Genomic DNA, 5,904 nt, shown 5'->3' on the forward strand with positions numbered 1-5,904 from the left:
CAGTGTGAAGAAATGTTCATGGAGTGCCATCCTCCAAGTCACCCTAGGCAGCTGCACCAATAAAAATTGTATAATGATTCATCCCCAAGTACTCACCTCTATGTCTTCCCTGCAGCCATATACTCTTTTGGAAGCCAAGTACTGGAGAGCCAGCCATGAAAAATCTACTGCCTTTTAAAAAACCATGTTCTAACCACAATTCTAAGCAGTTGACGAGTGAAAACAGAATTTTTGTCCCATTTCAAAATGTTTGCAAGCAGCTTAATTTGGTTTGTAAGCTGGTATACTCAGTACACATGATAATTTACTACGGTCACCACATTTTTCCTCTTACTGTGCAAAATTACCACAAACTGATAAAAAATGAACATTGAATTTTAACAATATTTCTTAACATTATGAAATATGCTCCCTTGGCATAAATCACTAGTGTATCAGCGACTTAAACAGAGGTACTCGAGCTGAGGATCTGACCCATGAGGATCTGAGTCATGGAGATTCTCATAGCATAAGATGGATGTCACAGTATATTCACAAAAAATAAAGTGTGTGAAATACAATGAAAAACAGTCTGATGACAAAAGGGTCTTGGAATAGTTCACATGTAAGTAACGACCAAATTGCCCTCCATTTCACTGACAATTAAGTGTCCTGACCTTGACTAATCACATTATGTCAGACAGGCAAATGCATGTGAAATAAAGAATCTTCCAGTTGCTGTTGCACTCTGAACTCTAGCTCCTCTCAATGGCTCAGCCTTTGCACCATGGACCTAGACAAAGAAACCCAGAGGCAAAGTCCAAATTCTGTTATTCTCAGTTAAGATGCAACACATTACTGGGGCAGGTCACTGGACAGAGGTGGACAGAAGATTCATGCAGTGCCATGGCCCGCAAAAAATCTGAGAGTGAAATTAGAACTTTCTTCATTTCCCAGAAAGAAGACTATATCACAGCTGTCTGCATCTGAAGTTCCTGTAAAACATCTGAAATATACAAAATGTACTTAGGCCCAATCTTGATGCAGCCCAGGACACGGTTGGCTTTCTGGGCTGTGAGCACACATTGCTGGCTTATAGTCAGTTTCTCATCCACTAACACCCCCAAGTCCTTCTCCTTGGGGCTGCTCTCAATCTGCTCTTTACCCAGCCTGTATTTGTGCTTGGCATTGCCCTGACCCATGGGCAGGACCTTGCACTTGGCCTTGTTGAACTTCATGAGGTTCCACAGGCCACCTCTCCAGCATGTCCAGGTCCCTCTGGATGGCACATCCCTCCCCTCCAGTGTGTCGGCCGCACCACACAGCTTGGTGTCGTTGGTGAACTTGCTGAGGGTGCCTCGATCCCACTGTCCATGGCACCAACAAAGATGTTAAACAGCGTCGGTCCCAACACCGACCCCTGAGGATGCCACTCGTCACTGCTCTCCACTTGGACATCGAGCTGTTGACCACAACTCTTTGAGTGTGACCACCCAGCCAATCCCTTACCCACCGAGTGGTCCATCCATCAAATCCCTGTCTCTCCAGTTTAGAGACAAGGATGTTGTGTGGGACAGTGTCAGATGCTTTGCACAAGTCCAGGTAGATGACGTTAGTTGCCCTTTCCTTATCCACCAATGCTGTAGAGGGCCACGAAAATTGTCAGGCACAATTTGCCCTGTTTACCATATTTAATCACCATTTAACATGTGGATATGGGTACTCACTGAAGCGAATGAGCAGCCACTTTCTATAATCATATATTTAATGAATGGGGTGGAAATAAGGACTGCATTCATCAACTGCATTGGCTAGAAAGATTTGACATGAGAGACAGCTTTCAGAAATCAGCCACTACTGACAAGCATGCTTACGGACTGCAACAGAAGTTGCAACTAGTTATCAGAATTACCACTTGTACATTGTATACTAAAACTATTCACTAGACACAACAACTATAAAAATACATTTTTAGAAAATACCGGAATACTTGTGATTTCATTAAAATACAGGTCTCCAGAGTTCCATTTCATGTCCACATTATTTACCCCATAATACCTTGTACCATATTACCCTGTCTGTGAATAGTTAAAATGAAAATATATAATAATAAACAGTGGCTTTATTCAACCTCTATGCATAAAAAATACTGTGCCTTAAATATGTCAAACTATGGCATAATTCTTCATGTAATTCTCTCTCTCATTTCTTGCTGTGATCAGCGAGGAAATAACTAACATATTACTATAATTAATCTTCAGAGCTGAAATTCTTTTAACTGTCTAGACCCTTCCTCATCTTCTTTTCCCAGCTTTTCTTTCACATGTACTATGGATCCAGGCTAGTAACAACACTCAAGGCATTCCTGTTAAACATGCCTATTAAACACATTAAACAAGTCAAAATATTTAAATATCTCAAGTTTTGCGTGAAAGAGGTTTTTTTGCTGTTCAGTAACTTTGCATCCTTAATCATAACCAAAGCTAGTGTAAAGTTACTACCTTTATGAAACCTCTGATCCTGCAAAGCAAATACATCCATTATTAAACCATCTCTACTCACCACGACACTCAGTTGCTCACATTCCTTGCCACCACGCTAAGAAGAAATCTGAGGGAGATGAATGATACTCTTAGCAGGACCCCTGCATCTAGCTGCAGTGTTGTATTTTCACACAGAGCTACAAAGGCCTGTTACAGCATTAACAAAGCGTGCAGACCAAGGATACATAGGCATTGTGCTTTTTGCTGGATCACAGCGCTATTTTGTAATTTATTTGCTAAACTAATCCCAAACTGCTGAGTCTACACATTTGTTAACACATTTAGACCACATACTGTCAATGGAACAGCTATTTGAGCTGTCAGCTGTATTTATTTACAGCTGTCAGCTCTAATACCCAGAGTGATTTATAGTGTACCTTTTTGTTAAGTCTGCTACTATGCAGCTGACAGAAATGCTTGAAATAGTACCTAGAAATAGGTTCAACAAACCAAAACATATGACTATACAATATTATTTCTTACTCCTATGTAATGTTTTTTTAATAAATTGGAAAGCACTCATAAAGTTTTTAAATATTTGTCTCTTGATGCAGGGGTTGTCCTGTCAAATTCCCAACGTACTTATGCAGCAGTTTAATTTTACATAATCATGGGCTAGGAATCACATTTCAAACTCAGGGTGATCTGATGCCACTTTGCAAATGTCAAGGTGTGGTGTTACTGCACATACAATTAAGAAGATGGGATGAAATTGGAACCACAATCGAAGTTTCTTCCTGCCCTGTTAATTTGTACATTAGAAATGTAATAATTTAATTGAATCTGTTATCACTTACTCTTTGTAGATTTTCACAAATACTTCCACCAAAAGCAATGTCAAGTTACAGATGAGGTTGCACTGAGCAGAATTATATTTTAGCAATCACTACACATACATTAATTCCCTTTCTGGGGAAAGTTTGGCATGGAAACACCTTCCTTAGCAATCACCAATTACAATAAGTATCCGCTGTCCAACCATGCATGCCACTACAATATATCCCTTGCAACAAACAGTATTTGTATTACAGCAGTAAACAGGCACCCTAGTCATAGACCAGGATCTCCATTGTGTTAAGTCCCAAACAAACACACATCCAAAGATTTAACCCAACACAAGGCCAAATCCACAGTCACTGCAGTTTTATAATTTATTTGGTAAGAAATTAATTAACTTGACTATCAATACCACCAATTGTAAGAATTTCCATGTTCTGCTTTAGGTGAGTAGTATAAAGAAATTAACTTCCCCTGTGACCTGCAGTCCTGATCACCACCACCCAACTCTGCCCCCCCGCCCCTCCCGGGTATAGCACAAGCAAGGAGGGGGACTTTGCTTTTCTCATTTTATATATTCAATCCTGACTGGATGTTCCCAGAAATTGTCTCATCTGTGTTACAGACTTCAAGTGGACAGACCATAATGCTAAAGGGCTGATCTGCGCACACTACTGAATTCTAACTCAGAGCTGTAGGGTGGGAAGTGAGAATTACTGTATTTGGATGCCTCATCCTAACACATTTGGTCTGATCCTTACTCAGCCCCTGCTCAGGGAAACCCCGTGGAGCTCAGCACAGCAGGGCCTTCCCCCATCATGCCTTCTTGTGTTGGCAAGGGTCACCTTCCGCCATGGCCTCTCTGAAAACACCTGCATTAAATTATAAATCAGATTCTCTCTGCAGCTTTGGAAGCATTTCCTACAGCTGTTTGAGGCCTGTCTGCTGCTATGGCTCAGACCGTTGTGCCACTCCTACCTGCCTAGTCCACACATGAGGACCTGCTCAGCTCTTGAGGGGTTTGGTTAAATGCCATGTGTGCAGGCAGGAAAGGTGACAGCCAAGGTGGTGATAAGCTCTGCACTCATGGAAAGGGAGTCTGCACACACACTACAATCACATGAATTTACATATTCAAACTCCGTGTTGAACCAGCCTGAGAGGGCCTCAGTGTGGCTGCCCACCTGGCTTACCAGACCAGTCAGCCAGCACCTCCATTTCATGCCTCACAAGACGCAGCCTGCTCCATTTTGTGCCTCCCTTCCCTCGCAAAAAGCAACCCTCCCATTTTGTGCCTCTGTCCCTCACAAGAAGCTACGCTCTTCATTTAGTGCCTCCCCTCCCTCATAGAAGGCAGTTTCCACCATTTTGTGCTTCCCCTCCCTCACAAGAAGCAGCCCCCTCCATTTTGTGCCTCACAGGAGGCAGCCCCCTCCATTTTGTGCCTCCCCTCCCTCAGGCCAGGTACCAGGAGGGTTTGCAGCCATGGCATGGCAGTAGGGATGTGAGACTCTACCAGCCCAGGGTGAAATAGTGGTTCTCTCTCTCTCTTGCTTACATCACTCTTTGAGTACACATATTAAAGTACTGCAGTCTTACAGCATCATTATTCCACACAGTGCTCCTACAGCACTGAATTGGGTTCTCAAGTAAACCATCAACTGCTGAGGCTGATGAGGACTATCCAGAATGACACTACTAGCACTGAAAGTAAATATAAACTAAGAGTGATGATAGGAACTGAAATAATAAGTGAAAAATGAAAATCTCAAGAAATAGTGTCTTCTGTCAGATTTAATCTGGCACAACTTTAAGAAAGCTTACAGGTACACTTTTCTAAATTACTTGCTGGAATAAGATGGTAAATTGTATCTTTTATACCTTACCTTGGTGTTTATTTAACCAATTATGTAACTGTAGTGCATCAGATTCCTAAACTAGAGAAGCAAAGTGATACATCTCTTACCAGGTAGATGTTTTTTACTTACAATTTAGTTCAGGCTGAATGTTGATTAAAATGGGAATTGAAAAGTAACAGAAAAGCTTCTGGAATATTTTATTAGTTAAATGCCACTATCTTAAGTGTGCCAGACAAAACCCCAAAAAATAATCGGAACAAACGTAATGTATCTATTTATGGAGAAAGGATTACCTGCACTAAGTGATGCTCGATGACATTTCCTTCAACATATGCAAACTTACAGATCTCATCTTTCAAATCTCGGATTTTACCTCTAAATATAAAGCGATTCTACTTTTTTCAGCTGCCAGGTAGCTTTGAACGAATCAGAGGGGAACTGAACTGCGCTGTGTTCGCTCTTCAGAAGAGGGGTGTCACAGCCAGGTGGTGATTTGGCACTGCAGCACCCGCCGCTCCCGCCGGCCGCACCTTCCCGCCTGCAGAGGGCTGTGCTGGGAAGCTCCCGCAGGGCTCACGGGTCGCTGGCCAGGTACAACCTCTTGCTGAGGGAAGACCGGACCCCCGCAGCTCCCCAGGCAGTGCCCCGGCCCGCCACTTGCCTTTCCTCGCCCCGCCGGCGGGGGCGCGGCGGAGCATCGCCCCCCGCCCGCCCCGGGAGCGCTTCCGGGCCCGCGCCGAGCTCTT

Source organism: Strix uralensis, chromosome 16, assembly GCF_047716275.1.
Source record: "Strix uralensis isolate ZFMK-TIS-50842 chromosome 16, bStrUra1, whole genome shotgun sequence".
Classification (NCBI taxonomy): domain Eukaryota; kingdom Metazoa; phylum Chordata; class Aves; order Strigiformes; family Strigidae; genus Strix; species Strix uralensis.